The 26,358-nt window shown below is 51.4% G+C and overlaps 1 pseudogene; it reads right to left on the reverse strand.

Annotated features, from left to right (window-relative positions):
- Positions 1-1,073: 1,073 nt before the first annotated feature.
- On the reverse strand, positions 1,074-24,602 carry LOC132590808 (H-2 class II histocompatibility antigen, E-S beta chain-like; annotated as a pseudogene).
- Positions 24,603-26,358: the final 1,756 nt, after the last annotated feature.

A 26,358-nucleotide genomic window follows, 5' to 3' on the forward strand; every position in this document is an offset into this window, starting at 1 on the left:
GGCAGAAGCAGCCACAGCTAGTCCTCTTTGGAAGATAGTTTTTTATCCAAAGCTTCCAAAGACTGCAGAGGAGAGCGGCTATTCTGGGGGTGCCTGTTTGGGGCTCCCCCTTGCTCTCGGGGAGGCTCCGCTCAGTCGAGGACGCCCCCTGAAGGCTCCGCAAACAAATGAGAAATGGCATTCAAAGCACAGGGGTGTGTGTTAAATTCAAGGTGTTTAAATGGTTTTCTTATAAAAGAAATGCCTTCTTTTTGATCCAGGTTTATTAGCAATAGAAGAATTAGCAGGCAGTCTCCCATTCTGACACGTTCCTGTTCGATGGTTTCCACGCTCATGCAACCCAGATCAGAGGTTTTCTGACTGTGTTAATTTTACTGTTCTGCTATTGGTTTTTCACTTTGTACCTCTTGGCATTCCAAGCCCCTCCAGCTCTCTGTGGCTCCGCTGACTGCCCCTCATTCCTCGCCCTGAAGAAGCCGGCAGGCACACGAAAGCTGACCTTCTGAATAGAACTAAGTTGGTCTTAAAGGTGCAGTCGACACCTCTTCTGTTCTACGACTTCGGACCAACACGGCTGCCCCTTTGGATCTATAGAGCAAACGTTTATCATGATCAACGCAGCAGCTTTAGGAGGAAAGATCAAACTGAAGGATAACATCTTTGAAGGTGGCGACATTTGAAGGGCGGGGTCTTCGGGGTCCCTTCGGGAAAGCAGCGGAGCCAAGGCGAAGTTTAGCAAACACGAGGGGGGGGGAGAAAGCCCCAAAGGGGAACTTAAGAAATTGGGGGGGGGGGGCTGCTCCTCCCTCCCCCGCTGCTCTCCCAGGGGGCTGCTTGCTCCTCTGCGACCCTTCCTCTGTCTTGGGGGCCGCAAAGAAAGGAGTGCCCCCCACACCCACAGAGGCTTAGGCGGGGGGAAGGGCAGCTGGTTCCCTCGCTTGAGCGCCCCCGCCTGGCAACTGAGATCCGCGCTGCTGTCCCCTCCGGTCTGGACTACTGTCGCGGCCTCTTCATGGGGCTGCCCCCCGTCCCGCATCCGGAGACTGCAGCGGCAGAATGGGGCAGCCGGGCGGCTACCGGGGCTCTCCCTGCGGGAGCACAGACAGCCGGGCCTGCGGGGCTGCACTGGCTGCCTGCCCGTCCCGGATCGCTCCAAGGTGCTGCCAGGGCAGGTTTTTGCCTTTTAAGGCCTCTATGGCCGGGCAACTGTCTACCTCGGGGACCGCCTCTCCCCACATGCTGCCCAGAGGGACTTCAATCGGGATCTCCACATCTCTTATCATCTTCTGGCTGAGGGAGGCAAGACTTCACACGAGAGGTGACAGAGCCTTCTCTACTGCCTGCCCCCTTCTGGTGGGACCAACCTCCAGAGGATGTCAGAGCTTGGCGGGAACTTGCCCACTTTCCCAAAGGCTGCAGGGACCAGCCATTCCATCCGGCCTTTGATTGTGAACTATTATGGGACTCGCTGAAATTGTAACCTCATACCTGCTATAGCAGGGGTGGCCAACTTGCTTAATGTAAAAGGCACATAGAGTAAACGTCAGATGTCTGAGAGCCACAAGACATGAATGCCAGAGGGAGGAAGGAAACAAGGGAGGGACAGGCCCAGATTAAACCCTGTGGAGACCCCAAGGCAGTTGAAATCTTGGGGCCCCCCTCGCAAATTATCTCCGAGTTGGAGCACCGGCCCCACTTCCTCACGTCCCCTGCTGCAGCCGGCAAGCACTTTGGATTTCTTCTAGGGGGGGGCGTGTCCTGTGCCCGCTGCCCACCACTCAACCAGAGCCAAGAGGGAGTTTTGCAACGGCTTCCCTTCCCACCCCGCCTGACTTGGCCGAAAGTGCTTGGAAGCCCAGCGAATGCAGAAGTGGTCTTCTCGCTCCAGAGGTGGGTTTCCTTGGGGCTGGGCGGCAGATGGGAGGAGGTGGGGCAGGCAGACCAAGAAGGAAAGGAGGGGTCAGATGAAGAGGGAAGCGGACAGACAGCAAAGCAACAACGAAAGAAGTGACTGAGAGGGAGGGGGCGGGCGGACGATAGGGTGAAGCGATGGGGAGGAGGAGAGGCAGCAAGCTGCGGGGAAGGGGCCGACGGAGGAAGAGGAAAACTTGCCGCGGGGGAGGGGAACTGGGGGGGGAGCTGGCACCGGGGCCCCTAAATGCATGGGGGCCCATAGGCTAGTGCCTTGTTTGCCTGCTTGTTAATCCGGCCCTGGGGAGAAAGAAAGAAAGAAAGAAAAGAAAGAAAGAAGAAAGAAAGAAAGAAAGTAAAGAAAGAAAGAAAGAAGAAGAAAGAAAGAAAGAAAGAAAGAAAGAAAGAAAGAAAGAAAGAAAGAAAGAAAGAGAAAGAAAGAAAGAAAGAAAGAAGAAAGAAAGAAAGAAAGAAAGAAAGAAAGAAAGAAAGAAAGAAAGAAAGAAAGAAAGAAGAAAGAAAGAAAGAAAGAGAAGAAAGAAAGAAAGAAAGAAAGAAAGATTTGGGGAGGGAGAGGTGGAAAGAAAGTGACTTTAAATGTGTTCTCCAAGCTACTGGCTTGGCTTGGTAAAGTGATTTAAAGAGACAAATGCCCTTCTCCAAGTCAGCGATGGGGCGGCGGGGGCTTTGAGAGCTACACAATATGTGTGAAAGAGCCACAGGTGTTTCCTGAGCCACAGTTTTTGCCACCCCTGTGCTATACCATCGCCTGCCCTAGACACGAGATCTGAAGGACGTCTATTAATACTATTCCAGTGCCGCCTATTTATTTATTTATTTCTCCAACTGTATTGTAATTAGCCCCTGATCGTTATTTTAACTTAATGTTTTCTTATATTGATGTTGCTTTATTCTTGTTAGCGGTGAGCCTCCCTGGGCCTCTCTGGCGGGAGGGCGGGAGAGAAATGGAAAGAATCGACCCTCAAGCCGAATCTCGAGCCTTCCCTCTTCTGTGCTGGCCAGCCTCACTTGCGGGCGGGGAGCGACGTTAGAGAAAGGAACGCCTGGAAGGCATCCAGAGCCCCGAAGGCAAGAGGCTTTGCAAGGCCCCGGCCAGGAAGGGGGCGGGGTGCACAGTCCCCCCCCAGGAGTTTTCTCCCCCCACCACAACCCCTCCCCCCCCCGGATGGACAGACGGACAGGAGGTCGGGAGGGAGCCGAAAGAGAACGAGAAACGCCCAGCCAGACGCAACGGTTCCTCTACCCAGCAACTGATGACGCCAACGCTCTCTGGGCCTGCCATTGGCCCACACAGCTTGACGGAGTCACATCCCGACTCAAACCAGTCCAGTCCCGCCTTTAAGACCAACAAAGTTGTACTCAGGATGGAAGCTTCCCTGTGCATGCGCACTTCCTCAGAGGACGGGCAGGGGCGAAGAATGCAAGTGGGACGGAGTCGGAATCCAGTGTACCTCTTGGCTGGTCTTCGAGGGGCCGCTGGAGTCCTTCCACTGCTGCAGACCACCAAGGCTGCCCACCTGGGTCTACCTGCATGGGAGCCCTCGGTGTGACGCCCCCCCGGAATCCCCCGGCCCCTCCCGCAGGCTGATGGGGAGGGGAGGAGGGGCCAGCGCAGACCGCCCTCTTGGCCCAGAAGCGAGATCCAGGCAGGCGACAGGGCAGGAATCCAGGCGAGACCTTCCCTTACCCCAAGCCCTGAAGGCAGCCTGCAGGTCCCCCAGCCAGAGGCCTCCGTCAGGCCAGGAGGGAGGGAAACCTCAGAACAGCCCCCCCCCCCAAGAGCCCCCCTGCTTTTCACAGCGAGGTCCTGGGGTTGCCAGCCTCCAGGCGAGGCCTGGGGGTCTCCCACAGTTTCCTCTCTCAGTTCCCGCGGGGGAAACGGCGCCTGTCTGTCCGGGGGCGCCTCTGAGAGCGACACAGTTTTGCTCGAGGTGCTGCCAGGCTGGATCCAGCTCTGGGGTCTTCAGGGTCCCCCCGGCTCCAGCCTTTGTCCTGCTGCTTCAGCCAGACCCCCTCGGCTGCCCCCTGAATCTCGGGTCTCCGGAAGGGGGGCTCTGGGAATTGTGCCCTCCCCAAGCCCTTTGCCAAACCACACCCTCCCCAGGCCTGGCTCCACCCCCAAAGACTACAGGAATCCCCCGCCCAAAAGTTGGCAGCCCTGGGCCCCACCAGGACACTTCAGGCCAGGGAGGGGAGGGGGCCCTCCGAAAGCCAGAGGTTGGAAAAGAGGGGGGGACTCCACAGCAACCCCCCCCCCACAAAAGTCCCTCCCTTCTCCCAGGAGACTTGGGGGGGGCAAGGCCAGCCTCGGGGGCCAGAGAAGCAGATCTGGGGTCAAGCCTCCTCCCTTGGGGCCGAGTGCCCTGGGGGCTTCCAGACGAGAAGGTGCCTTCTTTCCGGGAGGGGCTGTGGGGGGGCTGTGGCTCCGGGAAGAGAGCTCAGGCTTTCACACTTTTTTGTCTTCGCTCAGGAAGGAGGGCCCCAGAGCACAAGAACTTACACAGCAGCTCACAACTTAATCCCAGCAGTTTACAGAGGAGAATTTTTGCTCACCGGACTGTGCAGCTTAGAGGGAACTTTGGTGATGCTAAACCCCTGAGCAGGAAGGGGGAGCCTCCATGGGGGTGGGAGGGAGAACCCAGCCCTCCCCCCCCCTGCAGATGAGGCCACCCTCCCTCCCTCTTGGCACGACTCCCCCCCTCCTCCCTTTGCAGTTCTGGCATTTCTGGGCTGCTCCTTCCCAAGCCCGGTTTGGTTGCAACATTCCTCTTATTCTGCAGACACAACTTTGGTTCACAACAAGTTGCTGGGGCTTAGTTCGAGCTACTCAGCTAAGAAGCCCTGGAATGTCCTTGGACCCCCCACTCCTTCCCCATGACTTCAGGATCACCTCTCCGATTTCCCCCCCTCCACAACAGCTTCATCATCTGAGCGAAGCCTTCTGAAGTGGGCCACCCTGCAAAAGGCCACTCTGAGGAGGCTCAGAGAGTCACAGACGGAGCTCCAGGAACAAGTTTGTTCTAATGTTTATTACAGGGTTCTTCAATAAAAGTGAGCCCAGGTTAAGGAGCAAGAGGAAATCTGGAAACTACAGATTGACAAAGCACTGACCCATTTTGCACACCCGCTCTCAACCCCTCTTTAGGAATGACCTGGTTGGATTTTGAGCCCTTAGCGACTCCAGAGAGAGGAGGGCAGAATCTGAGCCGCAGCCTGGCCCAAAGAAAAGAAAAGCGGAATTGAGCAATAGATGTAGACCCTGCTTCAGTTGAGATGGTTGAGAAACCCACATGAAGGCTGAAGACAAAGAGCCCTTTGCCCAAAGAGAAGGCCCCAAAGCAGCCCCACAGCCCTGCCTTCCAGCTGGTGGGAAGAAGGCCACCCCATTTCTGTAGCTGTTTGCAGAGGGTTGCCAACCTCCAGGTGGTGCCTGGAGATCCCCTGGAATGACCACTGATATCCACAGTACAGCAACCCCCCCCCCCCCTTCTTGCAGGAAATGGCTGCTTGAGAGGGGCACCTTGACGTCATTCAGTCCTGCTGAAGTGGCTCTGCCCTCCTCCCCAAAACTCCACTCACCCCAGGATCCACCCCCAAAGACCCAGGAATATCCGAGGGTGGAGTTGGCAAACCTGTCTGGGGAGGAAGGAGGGGACGGTCTCACACACACACACACACCCTCACAAGAGGACTCCCCGCCCACACGTAGTATCAGAGAAACACGGAACAAGCCAGCTCGGGGGAACAGTGCTGGGTGGGAGAAGTCCTTTTCTCCATGCATTTTGCTTCCTCCGCGGAAAGGAAAGAGGGCCTTGGTTGTAGGAAAGGTTTTTCCAGCCAGCAGGATCCTGGGGCAGGAAAGTAATTGAGGAGTCCTGCCAGGAAAGAGGGAGGAGAACCATCAGAAGCCGAAAGTCAATCCCCAGAGAGGGGGGCAGGATCTTCTGACCTCACCTGAGCCCCACAAACCCGCCCACAACACAGAGACCACAGCAGGGGGGCCAAATCTGCTTCACATAAGAGCCACATAGAAGACACAGCAGAGGTTGAGGTGCAAAGAAAGCAACTTTAACTTCAAATGCCTTCTCAAAGGCACTGGCTCGCTTGGCTTGGGAAAGTGATTGAAAGAGAAACATTTCTTCTGCACAATGGCCACTAGGGGGTGGGGGCTTTGGGAGCCGCACAATATTTGTGAAAGAGCCCCAGTTTGCCCCCCCCCCCCGGATTACAGGCAATTACCCCCCCCCCCTTTCCGGTCTCCACAAATCACGGGACATGGAGCAGATTCCACTTGGAGGAAGGGGTTCTGACTCTCCACCCCTGTCATGGCCACTGACATAGTCCGGCTCTTTCCATCTTTACTGGGCTACTTTGGACAGCTGTTTAGGGGAAGGCAGAAGAAATCCACAGGCACAAAAACCAGCAGCAGGGGGGGGCGGAGTGTTTGTGTGTCTTGCTGCTTTCTGTAATTCTGGGTTTGGTCTGCTACTCTTCCTACTGCAGGGGGGGTTCTGGCTTTTGTCCTCTGCCCACAGTCTCCGAGGGGGGTAAAGGGGGGGCGGAAAAGGAGCAGAGTGACTCTTACCTGTGGGGGGCGGCAGGGGAGTTGCTGCAAGAGAAAGATCTGCTTTATTTATTTGTCAAATTTATACCCCACCTTTCCTCTGGGGCCAAAATGGCTCACAGCAAGAATTAAAACATGATGCGTTCAAGATCCAGATCACGTCACTCAAATATGCTGCTCTCAGATGCCAGCTGTTTACCTCCCCTCCTGAGCTGGCAAAGAAGGCTTTGCCTTCTACAAATCTCCAGCCAGGGAGCCCACTCCACAGGGTGGGAGCCAGCAGGGAGAAGGCCCTGCAGGGTCAGGCCACCAAGGTCCATCTAGTCCAGCCTTTTTGTCTCACACAGTGGCCAACCAGTTTCTCTGGAGGGCCAACAACAGGGCAGAGAGGCCGAGGCCTTTCCCTGAGAATATCAGAAGAGCCCTGCTGGATCAGACCACTGAGGGTCCATCATCCAGCATCCTCCAGTCTCACACAGTGCCAACAATGCTCTGGAGGGCGAACAGCACCGTAAAATGTTTTTGAAATTGTATTTTATCATTTTAAATTGTAATTGTAGATGTTTGAACTGATTGTTAGCCCGCCCTGAGTCCACTTGCAGAGAGGGAGGAAAGAAAGAAAGAAAGAAAGAAAGAAAGAAAGAAAGAAAGAAAGAAAGAAAGAAAGAAAGACAAGAAAAGAAAGAAAGAGAGCATTAGGGCAGAGAGGCCGAGGCCTTCCTATGAACATCAGGAGAGCCCTGCTGGATCAGACCAGGGAGGGTCCCTCTAGTCCCGCCTCCTGCCTCACACAGGGGCCACCCAGGGGCTTCAGAGGACACCAGACTGGGAGAGAGACCCTGACTGCCGGCATTGGACATCAGAAGTCTGCTGCCTCTGAGATGGAGGTTCTTTTCAGCCACTGTGGCTGGTGGTCCCACCCTCTGTTCAAAAGCCATCTGTGCTCACAAGACATCGCTATGTCCAGTGGCAGAGAATTCCACAGTTTACTGCTCATTGCTAAAGCTTTTCCTTTGGGTCCCCTCATTTCTCCCTCTCAACTCAGGCCAAGGATGGGCAGATCCCAGAGCAGAAGGGGGAGATAGAGGCCCACCCCCACCCTCCCCTCCAGCCCCTCACCTTTCCTGCTCTTCAGGTACAGATAAAGCCCCACGGCCACAAAGACCAGCCCCAGAACGGCCCCCACGGACCCCGTCCACACCTTGCTCTTGGCAGAGTCCGACGTCTGTGGCTCTGTGGAAGAGAAGGAGGGACCCCTGTGAGAAGGCGGATCAGGGCCAGATTCGGCCTTTCAGCCCTCAGATTTCAAAGGGAGAATCAGGCCCCTTTTTAAAAACACACACAGGGGGAAAAGAGTGAGAAGGAATCCAACCCAGCCTGGGAGGGGGGGAGCTGCCACGGAAACAACATTCCCTTGAAGTTTCAACCCCACCCCACTTTCTGAAACATTCGGCAGCCAATAGGAGGGTTATTCGTGGCACCCTGACCCCGCTATGGGTCCCTGTGCTTCCCCCTAAATAGCCACTGGTGGACCTCTGCTCCATATGTTTATCAATCCCCTCTAGAAGCTCTCTGTGCTTGTAGCCACCACCACTTCCTGCAACAGTGAATTCCGTGGGTTAATGACTCTTTGGTTGAAGAAGTACTTCCTTGATCTGTTCCAAATCTCATTAATTCATTGGGACCCTCTACTTCTTGTAGTGTGAGAAAGGGGGGAAGGATCTCTTTCTACTTTCTCTGTCTCCTTAATAATATTCTCAACCTTTATCATGTCACTCCTCAGTCAACGTTCTGCAAGCTAAAGAGCCCTGACCTCTTTAACCTTTCCTCATGGGGAAGGTGTTTCATCCCCTTACTCATTTTGCTTGCCCTATTCTGCACTTTTCCCAATGCTATTGTCTTTGAGGTTCTCTGGCTCCCTCATGGAAGAGGGGAGTCCTTGAGAAGTGGGGGAGTCGCTTGACACAAGTCCTTGGAACTCCTTCAAGGGAGAGGGGAGAAGAGGGGAGCCCGTGATTCTCTTACCCACTGCACGGAGATGGGTTCCTTCACACTTTTGTGCTCCACCTGGCAGGCGTAGACGTCTCCCCGCTGAGGCACCGTCTCCAGCATGACCTGGTACTGGTAGGTCCAGTCTGCGTTCTGGATCTCATCATCGTATCCCCACCCCCTGCGTCTGCTCCTGCCCATTCATCAGCCACTTGATGTCAATCCCAGGGGGATAATATCCTGCCGCGCTGCAGATCAGGAGGGTGTGGTGGCCAGGGGGTCTCCCTTGGTGGGGGAGATCTTCACCAGGGGCTCACTGGAAGTGAGGGAAAAAAGGGGACAATTCAGAGATGGGAGGAGAACCAGAAGAACACCAACAGATGGAGAAGAGGAGGACTTTCTCACGTCTGCAGCTGATGTATTTCTAAAGGCACAATCTCTTGACCTCTCCCACACCACAATAGTCAAGGATCCACTAACTCATATTCTAGTCCTGCACAAAGAGACACACAAATGCACCTCTCTCAGCTTCCTACAGTTCCTTCTTGCTTCCCAAAACACTAGGAGTTGGTTTGCAGGATCAGACCCCCACCCAGCCTGGGATAAGAATCCACCTGAAGACTCCCACAGAAGCACCTGCTGGGTCAGTCTGAACTCTCCGGAAATGCTTTTCGACAGCGGAGACCTTGGACTCTCTGCTCCTGCTGAAGAGATCTCTGGAGATACCTTGGAAAACTCTCAAGGGGATCCCTAAATCCTTTGGCTCCTGCTGGAAGGTCACCTCTGGCCTCTGGAAGCTCCCAAGAAGGAGGTCGTCTTAGTTATTATTCCCCCCCACCAATCAATTAGAGGAAAAATAAAAAATCAATAGACAGCTATAGCAGAGCCTTTAAATGACAAAGGACCCGGGATCTGGCAGCACCAGGGACTGATCTTCTCATGGGAGAGTCGGGTATCACAGCCAGAACGTCCCTTGGACCAGATCTTTTATTAAGGTGGGCAGAGCCCAGTCTGTAGGCAGCTGTTATTAAAGGAGCCGCCCCCACCTCCAATTTTAACATAAGAGAAGCCATGTTGGATCAGGCCAGTGGCCCATCCAGTCCAATACTCTGTGTCACACAGTGGCCAATATGTGTGTGTGTGTACACACACACACACATACATACACACACATATATATACACACTGTGGCTAACTGATGGACCTCTGCTCCATATTTTTATCCAATCCCCTCTTAAAGCTGGCTATGCTTGTAGCCGCTGCCACCTCCTCTGGCAGTGAATTTCACATGTTAATCACCCTTTGGGTGAAGAAGAACTTCCTTTTATCCGTTTTGACCTGACTGCTCAGCAATTTCATTGAATGCCCACGAGTTCTTGTATTGTGAGAAAGGGAGGAAAGTGTGTCTTTCTCTGCTTTCTCCATTCCATGCATAATCTTGTAAACCTCTATCATGTCACCCCGCAGTCGACGTTTCTCCAAGATTTCTCCAATTCCTGAGTGAGCCACCATGTTAGAAATGTAGAGAATTCTGTTTTGTTAATGCAACCCCACGAAGACAAAGAGATAGAGGGACTGAAAGTGAAAGGTTTTTCTTATAAATACGGAGCATTTGCAGATGATGTGATGTTTATAAATGAAAATCCCACTCCTGTAACACCACTGTTGCTTCGTAAAATACAAGAATATGGAGAATTGGCAGGTTTTTATATAAACAAAGAAAAATCTAAAATTATGTGGAAAAATATGTCAAAGGGTATACAGGAAGATCTACAGAGGTTAACAGAGTGTGAAGTTACCTCCAAAGTAAAATACTTAGGGGTGGAAATAACAATGAAAAATATTGATTTATATAAAAATAATTATGAGAAACTCTGGCGTAAGATTGATGGAGATAATATAAAATGAAACAAATTGAATCTGTCTGTGTTGGGAAGAATATCTGCAATTAAGATGAATGTCTTACCGAGAATTATGTTCCTGTTTCAAACAATTCCAATAGTGAAAGACAATAAACAATTTAATAAATGGCAAAGGAAACTTTCAGAATTTGTATGGGCCGGGAAGAAAACAAGAACTGAAATGAAAATTCTGACAGATGCGAAAGAAAGGGGTGGATTTCAGCTGCCTAAGTTTAAACTGTATCATGATGCAGTATGTCTGGTGTGGGATTAAGGAATGGATGACATTATTAAACAGAAAGTGACTAGCATTAGAAGGTCATGGAAATGTTTTTGGATGGCATGCTTACATGTACTATGGGAAAAATAAGATGGACGGCTTCTTCTCACATAACTATATCAGAAGTAATCTGTGGAATACTTGGTTGAAATATAAAAGATATGGGGAGAAAAAACCACTTTGGATTGTGGCAACAGAAGTAATAAAACTGTATTCAGATATCAAAGAAGAGAAATGGTTATCATATAAACAACTTTTAAAAATTCAAGGAGGAAAGGTAGAATTAAAATAGGCAGAAGAAATACAATATAAATATAATGGGTTTCAATTGCAACAAATAAAGAGTTTGGTTGAACAGGGCATTAAGAACTATGGAATAAGACAAGAACAAACAGAACTGGAGAGCGTGCTGTTGGGGAAAATGAAAAGTGGAATTCAAAGACAGAGAAACTATTATTGAAATGGTCCACGGAAGATGAAGTAGTTATATCACCAATGATAAAATGGGCGATATATATAAATAAAGAAGTACAGATGGAGTCATGGGAACACTTATGGAAGAACTCTATGAAAATATCTACATGTTATAACATTAAAGAAAAGTGCTTTAAAATGTTATATAGGTGGTACATGACACCTAAGAAATTGGCAAAAATGAACAATGAGGTGTCGGATAGATCCTGGAAATGTAAAAAACAAGAAGGATCTTTCTACTATATGTGGTGGACTTGGAAAAAGGTGAAACAATTTTGGGAAATGATTCAGCAATAGATTTTGGAAGTTTTGGGATATAATATTAAGAAGGTGCCAGACATTTTTTTGTTGGGATTACAAATGGAGACATTTCAAAAACAACATAGAACGATAATTTGGTATATGCTTTCAGCCGCATGGACATTATATGCGCAAGGGTGAAAACAAGACAAATTACCAGAAATGTGGGAATGGACTATGAAAGTTATGCATTGGAGTGAAATGGAGAAATGTACAAAAATCTTAAAAGAACAAAATTTAGAGAAGTTTAAAAGCGAGTGGGGAAAGTTTCAAAAGTATATTGAAAAACAATTGAAGGACATGTGGTGATATTTGAAAATGGTTTATGTCTAAAGAAACTTTATAGGCATTATAGTAAAAAAATGAGATTATTGGATTAGATCGTTTCTTTGTGAATGACTAAAAAGGACTACTATGAAGCTGGATTACAAATATGGGTTTTTTTCTTTTTAATGTTTTTTCTTCCTGAAGAAAGAATCTTTAATAGACAGAGTTTATTATGTTTTAAGAAGTTAAATAAAATAGTAATAGGGAATGGTTTGTAAAGGGGGTTGGCACTTGTAAAGGGGAGCCACCTTCAAGAGGGGTTTAGATAAAAATATGGAGCACAGGTCCATCAGTGGCTATTAGCCACAGTGTATGTGTGTATATAACATTTTTTGCCACTGTGTGACACAGAGTGTTGGACTGGATGGGCCGTTGGCCTGATCCAACATGGCTTCTCTTATGTTCTTATGTTCTTATGAGGGGAGTCACACAAAGGGGGGAGGGGGGGAGAAAATGTAATGCATGTGTGTTAATTTGTAATAGCAAATGATAATATGATATTAGAGTACTTTACATTATAAATAATTGTTTTAAACAAAGAAATGTAGAGAGTTCCCAGATTGGGGCCAAAGGCGCATCCAAGCTCTGGAATTTAAGGAGAGTGTTTTGTGAAGAGGCTTCCAAGATGAAGACTCTGGACTATAAGCGTTTATTTCCTGGCTTAAGAGCCTGGTAGCCATTTTGTGAGTTTGTGCTTATGTCGTATGCTGAGTCCGCTTTTTGTGCAATGGTTTGTCTCGATGTTTTTAATGCAGTCAGCTGCTCTGAAAGGGGCCAATGAGAGCTGACATGTTGCCCATCAGCTTCTGCTCCATTTTATTAAGCAGGGAGGTCAAAATCTCCTCCTGCGATTGGGGGGCTTGTTCTGTCGCCGTGTGGCTGCCTCCTTCTGCTCTCTCCTCCCGGCAAGACCCTCAGGAGCTCCGGCAGAAAGACCCGGGATGTATCCGGAGTCCTTCCCAGCTGGCCCCGCCTTGCTCGCCTCCTGCCTTCCCCTGCCAGAGACGGGCAGTGCAGAGCTCAGGCTGCTTCTTCATCTGGCTGAAGGGGGCGGAGGAAGCGGAGCTCTCCAGGAGGGAGGCGCCCATCTGCTGCCACGCCCCAGCTCACCTGTCCTGGTGGTGATGAGCCCTCCGGCGAGCCCCACGTAGTTGTAGCGGCAGAAGGCGTCCACCGCGGCCCGCGTGTAGTCCATCGTTTCCTTGCGGCTGTTCCACGCTCGGGCTTCGGGCTCTCCCAGCTCAGTGACGGCCTCGAACCAGCCGCGGCGGCTGTCGAAGCGCACGTACTCCTGCCGCCCGTAGATCCCCCTGACCAGGAAGCGCACCTCCCCTGAGGTCCCGTTGGCGAAGCGGCACTCGAACTTGCTCTGGTAGAGGAAATCGGAGGCTGCGGAGAGCGGGGGAGAACAGGGCCCGGTAAGCAGCGGCTCCCCCACCCCTCTGCCCCCCCGCCGGCTGCTCCGGAGACCACCTCCCCCACCCCCGCCCCCGAAGTCTCTCCAGCAGCCCCCAGGGCAGGCGGGGCACCAGTGGAAGGAAACAAAAGCAGCGCCGCAGCCCCAGGGGTGTTTGCAAGGGGGAGGGGGACAGTTCCCCACCAGCTCCCTTCTGGTGCCCCCGCCCCCCAGCCTCCCCCCAGCCAGGCACACCCCCCCCCCCCCCGGAGCACGGCCACACCCTCACCACGCTTGCCACCGCCTCTCTTTGCACCACCCGGAGGCCACAGAACAGAGACTCTCATGGGGGCGGGGGGGGGGCAGTCCCTGGACCTGGACAGGATGGCGGGGGCGGGGGGGGGGGGTTGCACTCCCTTCTGCTGCCGTCCAGGCCTCAGTCCAAAGACACCGAGACAATATTCCCCAATGCAGCCTTGGTGCCAGGGCAGTCCCCAAAAGAACCAGCTCTCTGCTTCTTCTACTTCATTCCATGCAGCGGTCACTCAGTAGAAAAAGAGGTGCCAAACCTCATGACCACCACTCATTTGCACAACTCCTTTGCATCTGACACACACCTTTCACATCACCAGAAAGTGTACTAAATTACATAACAACCTAAGAGAAGCCATGTTGGATCAGGCCAATGGCCCATCCAGTCCAGCACTCTCTCTCTCTCGGCTTGGCTTCGCGAACGAAGATTTAAGAAGGGTGCAATAGTCCACGTCTGCTGCAGGCTCGCTGGTGGCTGACAAGACCAATGCGGGACAGGCAGATCCGGCCACAGTGGCTGCAGGGAAAAGTCTGATTTAGGGTTGGTGCTGTAGCAGTGCAATTCTTCCTCAATCTCCTTTTCTCCTCAAGACCAGCTATGCGTGCGTTCTCAAAGGAAGAGACAGCCTGATGGATGGTGTGCCTCCATGCTTTGCGATCCGAGGCTAGGTCAGACCACTGGTGATGGTTGATGCGACAGGTGCCAAGGGATTTCTTCAAGGAGTCCTTGTACCTCTTCTTTGGTGCCCCTCTATTTCGATGGCCGGTGGAGAGTTCGCCATACAGGGCAATCTTGGGAAGGCGGTGGTTTTCCATCCTAGAAATATGCCCTGCCCAGCGCAGCTGCGTCTTCAGCAGCAGTGCCTCCATGCTGGTAACCTCCGCCCGCTTGAGGACTTCAGTGTTGGTCACAAAGTCACTCCAGTGGATGTTGAGGATGGTGCGAAGGCAGCGCTGATGAAAGCGCTCGAGGAGTCGCAGGTGATGACGGTATAAAACCCACGATTCGGAGCCGTAGATGAGGGTTGTCATCACAACCGCTTTGTAAACATTGATCTTTGTGCCTTTTTTCAGATGCTTGTTGCTCCACACTCTTTTGTGCAGTCGGCCAAATGCACGGTTTGCCTTTGCCAGCCTGTTTCAATCTCCTTGTCGATCTTGGCATCTGAGGAGATGATGCACCCCAGGTAGCTGAACTGCGGACTGTCTTCAGAACTGATTCACCCACAGTGATGCAGGGAGGGTGATAATCTTCCTGGGGTGCAGGCTGGTGGAGAACTTCTGTCTTCTTCAGACTAACTTCTAGGCCGAATAGCTTGGCAGCCTCTGCAAAGCAGGACGTCATATGCTGCAGAGCTGATACCGAGTGGGAGACGAGTGCAGCATCATCAGCAAACAGTAGCTCTCGGATGAGTTTTTCCATTGTCTTGGAGTGGGCCTTTAGTCGCCTCAGGTTGAACAGGCTGCCATCGGTGCGATAGCGGATGTAGACACCATCGTCATCATCTAGATCTACTGTGGCTCTTTGAAGCATCATGCTAAAGAAGATCGTAAAGAGAGTTGGCGCGAGAACGCAGCCTTGCTTTACACCTGTGCCTATTTGGAAGGGCTCCGAGAGGTCGTTGCAGTGTCTGACTTGGCCTCGCTGGTCTTCGTGTAGCTGGATGATCATGCTGAGGAACCTTGGGGGACATCCTAAACGTTCCAAGATTTGCCACAGGCCTTTCCTGCTAACGGTATCGAAAGCTTTGGTAAGGTCGACAAAAGTCACATACAGAGCCTTGTTCTGTTCCCTGCATTTCTCTTGGAGCTGCCTGAGAACAAATACCATGTCGGTGGTGCTCCTGTTAGCTCTGAAGCCGCACTGGCTCTCTGGGAGGAGTTCTTCTGCAATGGTGGGCACCAGTCTGTTCAGGAGTATTCTGGCAAGGATTTTGCCTGCGATAGAGAGCAGGGTTATCCCCCGGTAGTTGGAGCAGTCTGACTTTTCCCCTTTGTTCTTGTATAGGGTGATGATGATTGCATCGCGAAAGTCCTGTGGTAGTTTGCCTTGTTCCCAGCAGGTGACAAGTACTTTGTGAAGTGAGCTATGTAGTACTGTGCCCCCATGCTTCCAGATCTCAGGTGGAATTCCATCAACTCCTGCTGCCTTGCCACTTTTCAGTTGCTTGATGGCTTTAACAGTCTCTTCTAGGGTGGGAATCTCATCCAACTCTGTTCTCACTGGTTGAAGTGGGGTGAGGTGGATTGCTGAATCTTGAACTACGCGGTTGGCACTGAAGAGAACCTGAAAATACTCCGACCACCGGTTCAGTATGGATGCCTTGTCTGTGAGGAGCACTTGGCCGTCTGCACTACGCAAGGGACTCTGAGCCTGATATGATGGACCATATACTGCCTTCAGGGCTTCGTAGAACCCTCTTAAATCACCAGTGTCTGCACACAGCTGGGTTCTCTCTGCAAGCTTGGTCCACCAATCGTTCTGAATGTCTCGAAGCTTGCGCTGGAGGTTGCTACATGCAGCGCGAAAGGTTGCTTTTTTCCCACGACAGGAGGGCTGAGAAAGATGTGCTTGGTAGGCAGATCTCTTTTTCGCCAGTAAATCTTGGATCTCTTGATTGTTCTCATCAAACCAGTCCTTGTTCTTCCTTGTGGAGAACCCGAGGGCTTCTTCAGAGATCTGCAGGACAGTAGTTTTTAGGTGTTCCCAGAGTGCTTCTGGAGAAGGGTCTGTGGGGCAACTGGGGTCCTCAATTCTTGACTGGAGTTTTGCCTGGAAGGCAGCTTTAACTTCGGCTGACTGGAGACTGCCAACCTGAAACTTCCTCCGAGGGATACCTCCTCTCCTGGGTGTGGGTTTAAAGTGAAGACGGAGATTGCAGCGTACAAGACGATGATCCGTATGACATTCTGCACTGGGCATTACTCGGGTGTGTAAGACATCTCGAAGGTCTCTCTGGCGCACCAGAATGTAGTCGATAAGGTGCCAGTGCTTGGACCGTGGGTGCATCCAGGTTGTCTTCAGACTGTTCTTCTGCTGGAACATAGTGTTGCTGATGGTGAGCTGGTGCTCCATGCAGAATTCTAGCAGGAGGCTAGTTGTCATTGGAGGCGCCCGTTGTCATTGCAGTTGCCAATGCCGTGTTTGCCAAGTACTCCTTTCCAGGCTTCCGAGTCTTTACCTACTCTGGCATTGAAGTCACCAAGGATGATCACCTTGTCCTCTGTAGGGGTCTTCCGTACGAGGTTGCGTAGATCAGCATAGAACTTGTTCTTTTCTGCAGGATCTGCTTGAAGGGTTGGGGCATACACACTGAAGAGTGTTGCATGCTGCTTGTTTTGAAGTGGGAGGCGCATGGACATGATGCGATCTGAGTGACCTGTTGGCAGGTTTTCAAGTTTGGAGGCAATGGAGTTCCTGACCATGAAGCCAACGCCAGAAAGGCGGCTCTCAGCCTTTGACTTACCTGACCAGTAGAGGGTATAGCCAGCACCGTGTTCTTGAAGACTACCTTCCTCAGGGAAACGGACCTCACTGAGAGCTGCTATGTCGATATTCAACCTGAGAAGTTCGTGGGCAATTAGAGCAGAGCGTCTTTCAGGGCGACCACTGTCTACTGTGTCAAGCATGGTTCTGATGTTCCAACACGCAAGCTTTAGTCTTTGCACACTTTGTGAGGCAGGTGCATGCCTTTTCTTTGTTGTTATTTTTCGACCGCAAATAAGGATGCCCGTTGACCGCGGCTAGCCAACTGGGGTGGGGGAGACGAGCTTTGTTTAGGCCACCTTTTCTAGGCCCCTCTCCGTGTGGAGCAAGCAGTGCTGTCCCTAGATAAGGCTGCTTGGTCGTTCAGGGTGCTGCCGAAAGATGCTTTCGTCTCCGGGTTAGCATCAGGCGACCAATATCCTGAACCGCCTACATGCGGGATCAGGACTGCGGCTTCCAGTGGCACCTTCCACCTGCCGTTTCGCCCCTTGCCCATCGCTGCAGGACTTGATGCGTTGTGGGTTGTGTATGTGGATATGCCCTTCAGGACTGCGCAGAGGAATTTTTAGGTGAAGCGCAGTGTGCGCGGTACTGGCTCCACCCTTTCACCTGGGGGTCATCTGCCATGGCCCAGTAAGCCGGGACGCCGGCAGCGAGTCCTCCAGGTGGTAGGTGTTACATTAACGAGCTGTATCTGCCCGGGTTTGATGTTAGAGTTTTCCTTCTCTTAGGCTGGCAAGGTTGGTGGGCCCAGCCTGCCCATCCGGTTATACCGCCGGACAATTCGGTCGCACCATGACGTAGCAAACTCTGTGAAGAACGGGGGGGACCAGCGAGAAGGTGTTGCTACGGATGCAGTAATGCAGGAGAGGCCATTGCAGTGACCATCTGCCAGGCATAGCCAGACAGTGACCACGCGGCATTCACTACACCGGGAGAGGAGAGGCTATGTATTGCGCATACACTTTCCCTGGGGGGTAGGATACCCAGAGGGAGCCCACCCCCCCACCCCCCCCCCAGCACTATGAGTCACATAAGAACATAAGAGAAGCCCTGTTGGATCAGGCCAGTGGCCCCTCCAGTCCAACACTCTGAGTCACATAAGAACCTAAGAGAAGCCATGTTGGATCAGGCAAGTGGCCCCTCCAGTCCAACACTCTCAGTCACATAAGAACCTAAGAGAAGCCATGTTGGATCAGGGCAATGGCCCATCCAGTCCAGCACTATGAGTCACATAAGAACATAAGAGAAGCCCTGTTGGATCAGGCCAATGGCCCATCCAGTCCAACACTCTGTGTCACATAAGAACCTAAGAGAAGCCATGTTGGATCAGGCCAGTGGCCCCTCCAGTCCAACACTCTGAGTCACATAAGAACCTAAGAGAAGCCATGTTGGATCAGGCCAGTGGCCCCTCCAGTCCAACACTCTGTGGCACACAGTGGCCAGAAAAACCCAAAGTGACATCAGGAGGTTCACAAGTGGAGCTAGAAGCCCTTCCAAGTTGCCCCCCCTTCCGCCAAGCACCTAAAATACAGAGCATCACAGCCCCAGACAGTTCCAATAATATACTGCTGCTAATAGCCACTGATAGACCTCTACTCCCCTCTAATCCCCTCTTGAAGCTGTCTATGCTTGTAGCAGCCGCCAACTCATGTGGCAGTGAATTCCACATTAATCACTCTTTGGGTGAAGAAGGACTTAGTTTTATCCACTCTAACCTGACTGCTCAGCAATTTCATTGAATGCCCACAAGTTCTTCTATTGTGAGAAAGGGAGAAAAGTACTTCTTTCTCTACTTTCTCCATCCCATGCATACTCTTCTAAACATCTATCATGTCACCCCGCAGTCGACGTTTCTCCAAGCTAAAGAGCCCCAAGCATTTTAACCTTTCTTCATAGGAAAAGTCTTCCAAACCTTTAATCATTCTAGTTGTCCTTTCCTGCACTTTTTCCAATGCTATAATATCCTTTTTGAGGTGTGTTGACCAAAATTGTACACAGTATTCCAAATGAGACCACACCATCAATTTAGACAGGGGCATTATGATACTGGCTGAAGAATTTTGAATTCCCTTCCTAAGAATTCCCAGCATGGCGTTGGCCTTTTTTATTGCAACCGCACACTGTCTTGACATTTTCAGTGAGTTATCTACCACGACCCCAAGATCTCTCTCTTGGTCAGTCTCTGCCAGTTCACACCCCATCAACTTGTATTTGTAGCTGGGATTCTTGGCCCCAATGTGCATTACTCTGCACTTGGCCACATTGAACCGCATCTGCCACATTGACGCCCACTCACCCAGCCTCAACAGATCCCTTTGGAGTTCCTCACAATCCTCTCTGGTTCTCACCACCCTGAACAATTTAGTGTCATCCGCAAACTTGGCCACTTCACTGCTCACTCCCAACTCTAAATCATTTAAGAACAAGTTAAAGAGCATGGAACTTTATCAAACGCTTTCTGGAAGTCAAGGTAAACAACATCTATTGGGTCAGAATGAGTAGGCACATTGATGAACACAGGTTATTGAGGAAGACTCAGCATGGGTTCTGCAAGGGAAGATCTTGCCTCACTAACCTGTTACATTTCTTTGAGGGGGTGAACAAACATGTGGACAAAGGAGACCCGATAGATGTTGTTTACCTTGACTTCCAGAAAGCTTTTGATAAAGTTCCTCATCAAAGGCTCCTTAGAAAGCTTGAGAGTCATGGAGTAAAAGGACAGGTCCTCTTGTGGATCAAAAACTGGCTTAGTAATAGGAAGCAGAGAGTCAGTATAAATGGGCAGTCTTCGCAGTGGAGGACGGTAAGCAGTGGGGTGCCGCAGGGCTCGGTACTGGGTCCCATGCTCTTTAACTTGTTCGTAAATGATTTAGAGTTCGGAGTGAGCAGTGAAGTGGCCAAGTTTGCGGATGACACTAAATTGTTCAGGGTGGTGAGAACCAGAGAGGATTGTGAGGAACTCCAAAGGGATCTGTTGAGGCTGGGTGAGTGGGCATCAACGTGGCAGATGCGGTTCAATGTGGCCAGGTGCAAAGTAATGCACATTGGGGCCAAGAATCCCAGCTACAAATACAAGTTGATGGGGTGTGAACTGGCAGAGACTGACCAAGAGAGAGATCTTGGGGTCGTGGTAGATAATTCACTGAAAATGTCAAGACAGTGTGCGTTTGCAATAAAAAGGGCCAACGCCATGCTGGGAATTATTAGGAAGGGAATTGAAAACAAATCAGCCAGTATCATAATGCCGCTGTATAAATCGATGGTGCGGTCTCATTTGGAGTACTGTGTGCAGTTCTGGTCACCGCACCTCAAAAAGGATATTATAGCATTGGAGAAAGTCCAGAGAAGGGCAACTAGAATGATTAAAGGGCTGGAGCACTTTCCCTATGAAGAAAGGTTGAAATGCTTGGGATTCTTTAGCTTGGAAAAACGTCGACTGCGGGGTGACATGATAGAGGTTTACAAGATAATGGATGGGATGTAGAGAAAGAAGTACTTTTCTCCCTTTCTCACAATAGAAGAACTCTTGGGCATTCGATGAAATTGCTGAGCAGACAGGTTAAAACGGATAAAAGGAAGTACTTCTTCACCCAAAGGGTGATTAACATGTGGAATTCACTTCCACAGGAGGTGGTGGCGGCCACAAGTATAGCCACCTTCAAGAGGGGTTTAGATAAAAATATGAAGCACAGATCCATCAGTGGCTATTAGCCACAGTGTGTGCGTATATATAAATTTTTTTGCCACTGTGTGACACAGAGTGTTGGACTGGATGGGCCATTGGCATGATCCAACATGGCTTCTCTTATGTTCTCATGTTCTTATGCCATCCGGACCTGGTGACTTATTAGTTTTTAATTCGTCAATCAGTTGTAGGGCCTCCTCTCTTGTAACCACAATCTGACTCAGGTCTTTAAACACCCCTTCCAAAATTAGTGGTTCTGGAGCGGGCAAACACTTCTCATCTTCCACAGTGAAGACAGAGGCATTCAGCTTCTCAGCCTATCCTCCTTCAGTAATCCTTTTACCCCTTGGTCATCCAAGGGCCCCACTTCCTCCCTGGCTGGACATCAGCTCAGCATCTACCTTAAAATCCTTCTTAAAATAGAACTGTCATAATAACACTTTACTCCCATCATGCTTTTTACATTACTTTCTCCCACCTATGTGGCCACAATGGCATGAGGAAGATTTCCATCTCTCTGCTTTCTGTTTTGGTTATTTCCCCATTTTTTGTGGGGAAAAATATTAGAAAACTTGTCACATCTTAGAGTTCAGCAAAATTCTCCCAGGGGCTTTGGAGCCCAGAAGCAAGGATTTGGTGGGGGAAGAAAGAAAAAACACAATAAAATTTAGAGGTTCCAGAGCTCTGCTCCTGTGAGCTGCTGCCCAAACCGTGGCCTGATTCTATGGACATTCATGGAGTATCACAGTGAATTCTAACAAAAGTCCATGTAAAAATCAGGAGGAACCAGGAATTCTTATTCAGTTTCTGCACTGCTGGGGAACCAGGAAATGCAAGATCTGTCCCTTTTTTGCAGATCACCTCCTGGACACAGAGGAGGGGTGGGATCTCGCAGTGTATCCTCCTGGTTCTGCATATTCCTCTTGGATCGCAACAAATGATGTCCTGCATTTGAACGGATACCAACTGTCATGATCCTGGGCCTAATGAGGCCTACAGGCACCAGAGAACCCTGCCTAGGAGTTATTACGGAAAGCCTACATTTCCCAGGATTCTCTCTGTCTCTCTGACTGGGTGGCTGTCAAGGTTTTGGGGGGAAACTAGCCCAGAGAGGGGTGGGGTCCAGGAGGAGAGCATAACAAGGGGCCAGGATTGGATCTCCAAGTTTTTTGAGGGGGGGGATTTAACAAATGACGCCCCCTTATGGGCCATTCTGTCTTATGGTCCCATAGAATACAATGGACTCCATACCCAATTTGGCAGCCCCCCTCCATCTGCGCCCAAGGCAAGCACCCCCTCTGCCCCCCCCTCCCTGCCAGATCTGGCCCTGAAAGGGGCCAACACAGACAGGGCTGTTCCTGCAATAATATCACAAGTCAACATAGGAGCAATTGGGGAGTGTGTGCTTCTCAGTGTCAGTGACTGAAGGCGCAGGTGTGCTTAAGAGGCCTTGTCTGAAATCAACTTTTGCCTGAGCATTCAGGGACGCTTGACACTTGCACTCCACAATGCCACGTTACTTACATCAACGGGGTCTGAATTGTGGGGCTCTAACCAGCAGCAAGATCTTGGAGTCCTGGCAAAGAACTCCCTGGAGAGCTCCACGCAGTGTGAGAGGGCAACACAGAAGGCGAATGCTATGCTGGGGGCCTTATTCAGAGGGGGACTGAAAGCAAATCAGCTGCTGTCCTAATGCCCAATTCTGTGATGCGGCCCCGCCTGGAATGCTGGGCACAGTTCTGCTCTCCACCCCTCAAGACAGACATTCAAGCCTTGGGGAAAGTGGGGGGGGGGACTTTGCCTGTTCAGGGGAGGGGCAGGAGGACTTTTGCCTCTGAAGTCCCGGGAGTGGGCGGGGAAGAGGCATAGAGGAGCACCAATGAGAATTCAATCTGAGACAGCGTCATCTGTCTCCGGGCAGAAGCACCAGCAACTGCTCTCCAAGGGGAAAAAGGAAAAGGAAAGGTCCCCTGCGCAAGCACCAGTCGTTTCCGACTCTGGGGTGACGCTGCTTTCACAACGTTTTCACGGCAGATTTTATACGGGGTGGTTTGCCATTGCCTTCCCCAGTCATTTATTTATTTATTTATTTATTTATTTATTTATTTATATTAAGATTTATACCCCGCCCTTCTCATCTAAGTGTCTCAGGGCGGCTTACAACATAGTAATTAAAACAACTTCAGTTTAAAACATTTAAAAATACAATTAAACCATAAATTAGTAAAAACAAGATAGAATAAAACCGGCGGCCTATAGATACATTTTTGTTCCATCCAAGATATTTTACATTGTCAGTTAATGTCATAGGCCTGTCATCTAAATTTTCCCCCCCAGCAAGCTGAGTCCTCATTTTATCGACCTCGGAAGGATGGAAGTCTGGGTCAACCTGGAGCTGGCTACCTGAAAACCCAGCTTCCACCGGGGATCGAACTCAGGTCGTGAGCAGAGCTTAGGACTGCAATACTGCAGCTTTACCACTCTGCGCCACGGGGCTCTCTTCTCCAAGGGGAAGATGGTTTTTAACTGAGAGGATCAAGAGAAGGCAGAGAGGGAAATAGGTGTCTTTGTGCCTATATGCTGAGGGGGTCATATTCAGAGCCCCCTTTCCCTCTCCTGCCCCCATTCTTTCTCCTAGGCAGCCCCTCCTGCAGTCACGAACCCCTCCCAACCCCCCCCCCCGCTTTGGGCAACTGCCGGGGGGAGCTCAGACCCTCTCTTCTGATTATGATGATTTAAAACAATCCTGAAGAGGCAGCTGGGGGGGGAGGGATCTATCTCAGTTTTGCTGAAGGGGGCAACAAACAAACCCCTGCACCCCTCTTGCCACCCCAGGGGTGACCCCAGGCGGCTTCCCTCCTCCTCCTCCTGTTTTATCGCAACAACACCCCTGAGAGGTAGGCCAGGCCGAGAGAGAGAGAGAGAGAGAGAGAGAGAGCAACTTGCCCAAGATTCCCCCGGGAGCCTCCAGGGCAGAGGAGGGACTGGAACAGAGGGGGGGCGGGGGTCCATAACCTTCTCCTGATCCGCCCTCATGGCTGCCCGGGGAGTGCCTGCCAGGGGCTGTTCGGGGCTGGCGGCTTCTGGCTTCTTTCCCCCTGGGCTCCAGTGGCAGGGAGTTCCAGGGGATGGGCTGTGGCCAGTGGGACAGAGCCAGCGTGGGGTGTCAAGGTTAAGAGCTGCCAACTCCGATTTGGAGAACCCGGTTTGATCTCCTCCTCCTCCTCCACAGACAGCCTGGTGGGTGCCCTTGGGTCAGTCCCAGTTCTCTCAGGACTCTCTCAGCCCCCCCCCCCTCAGAAGGTGCCAGTCTGGGGAGAGGAAGGGAAGGAGAAGGCAGAAACAAGCAGGGCATAAAAAACTCTTCTTCTTCATCATCATCTGCTTGGCAGGGAGAAGGTCCCGGGTTCAACCCCTGGCAGCTCCAGCTCCAAAGATCCGGAGGGGGATGACGGGAAAGACCCCCGCCTGAGTCCCCGGAGACCCGCTGCCCCTCTGAGCAGACAGGATTCACCTGTGTCGGACTGAGGGTCTGTTTCAGAGGGAGGAGAGCAGGGAGGAGAGTAAGGAAAGGCCAGTTTGGGACCTCTCTGGGGAGTAAAGGGTGGGGGGGACTGAGGTGAGTCCAGTCCCTGCCAGGGCAAGAGGGAGGACTCTGCAGCCCCCCCCCCCCCGGGGCCAGAAAGAAGGTCCTCCCTCCCATGGTGAGGGGGAGGGGCCCATCTCTCCAAGCCCCCCTGCTCCACTTATGGGGGGGCTCATTTTCCCTCCCCCTCCATGGACCAGGGAGGGCCCCAGCAGTCTCTCCAAGCCCCCCACATTCTTCCCTCCCCCCCCCCAAAAAAGAGTTCTGCTTACGGGGCGTGCGGAGTCTCCTCTCTGATCCAAGGACCCCCAGAGGTGGCCCCAGCTCCACCAACAGCATCCCCAGCAGGATCAGGCCGTGCCCCATGGCTGCCCCACGGAAACCCCACTTGCAGCTTCGGGTGCAAACTTCGTCTGTCCCCTGCAGGGGAGGGGGGGACCTTTTGCCCCGAAGTCCTGGGGCGGGCTACAAAGGAGCACCAATGAGAATTCCCTCTGTGGCAGCGTCATCAGTCTCCGGGCAGAAGCAGCCACAGCTAGTCCTGTTTGGAAAGATAGTTTTTTATCCAAAGACGGCAGAGGAGAGCGGCTATTCTGGGGGTGCCTGTTTGGGGGTCCCCCTTGCTCTCGGGGAGGCTCCGCTCAGTCGAGGACGCCCCCCTGAAGGCTCCGCAAACAAATGAGAAATGGCTTCCAAAGTAACAGGATGGGTGTGTTAAATTCAAGGCGTGAAATGGTTTTCTATATAAAAGAAATGCCCTCTTTTTGACCCAGGTTTATTAGCAATAGAACAATTAACAGGCAGTCTCGCATTCTGACATGTTCCAGTTTGATGGTTTCCCACGCTCATGCAACCCAGATCAAAGGTTTTCTGACTGTGTTAATTTTACTGCCCTGCTATCGGTTTTTAACTTTGTACCTCTTGGCATTAGTCTACGCAACTACTACCACTGCGACGGTCGCATATGCAAGGTATTGGAAGGTATCACGAACTCCCCCCAAAAGGAGAATCTGCACAAAAATTGTTGGAAATAGCTGAAATGGATTTCCTTCCAGTAAAATTGACTGAAGGGAATTTAAGCCAATGTATGGCAAAGAGGTATGGCAACCTATGGATGACTGGTTGAATATGTAGGACCTGTTGCAACACGAGAGAGGGGTAACAAAGGGAAACGATGAAGATGATGATGAAGAAGAAGATATTGGATTTATATCCCGCCCTCCAATCTGAAGAGTCTCAGAGCGCCTCACAATCTCCTTTACCTTCCTCCCCCACAACAGACACCCTGTCAGGTGGGTGGGACTGAGAGGGCTCTCACAGAGATGCCTTTCAAGGACAACTCCTACTATAGCTATGGCTGACCAAAGACCATGCTAGCAGCTGCAAGCGGAAGAGTGGAGAATCAAACCCGGTTCTTCCAGATAAGAGAGCTATGGCTGAACCAAGGCCATTCCAGCATGTGCAAGTGAAGGTGCGGGGAATCAAACCCGGTTCTTCCAGATAAGAGAGCTATGGCTGACCCACGGCCATTCCACCAGGTGCAAGTGGAGGAGTGGGGAATCAAACCCGGTTCTCCCAGGTAAGAGAGCTATGGCTGACCCAAGGCCATTCCAGCAGGTGCAAGTGGAGGTGTGGGGAATCAAACCCGGTTCTCCCAGGTAAGAGAGCTATGGCTGACCCAAGGTCATTCCAGCAGGTGCAAGTGGAGGAGTGGGGAATCAAACCCGGTTCTCCCAGGTAAGAGAGCTATGGCTGACCCAAGGCCATTCCAGCAGGTGCAAGTGGAGGAGTGGGGAATCAAACCCTGTTCTCCCAGATAAGAGAGCTATGGCTGACCCAAGGCCATTCCAGCAGGTGCAAGTGGAGGAGTGGGGAATCAAACCCGGTTCTCCCAGATAAGAGAGCTCTGGCTGACCCAAGGCCATTCCAGCAGCTGCAAGTGGAGGAGTGGGGGAATCAAACCCGGTTCTCCCAGATAAGAGAGCTATGGCTGACCCAAGGCCATTCCAGCAGGTGCAAGTGGAGGAGTGGGGGAATCAAACCCGGTTCTCCTAGATAAGAGAGCTCTGGCTAACCCAAGGCCATTACAGCAGCTGCAAGTGAAGGAGTGGAGAATCAAACC

This window comes from Heteronotia binoei, unplaced genomic scaffold (genome assembly GCF_032191835.1).
Source record: "Heteronotia binoei isolate CCM8104 ecotype False Entrance Well unplaced genomic scaffold, APGP_CSIRO_Hbin_v1 ptg000810l, whole genome shotgun sequence".
NCBI classification, from domain to species: Eukaryota; Metazoa; Chordata; class Lepidosauria; order Squamata; family Gekkonidae; genus Heteronotia; species Heteronotia binoei.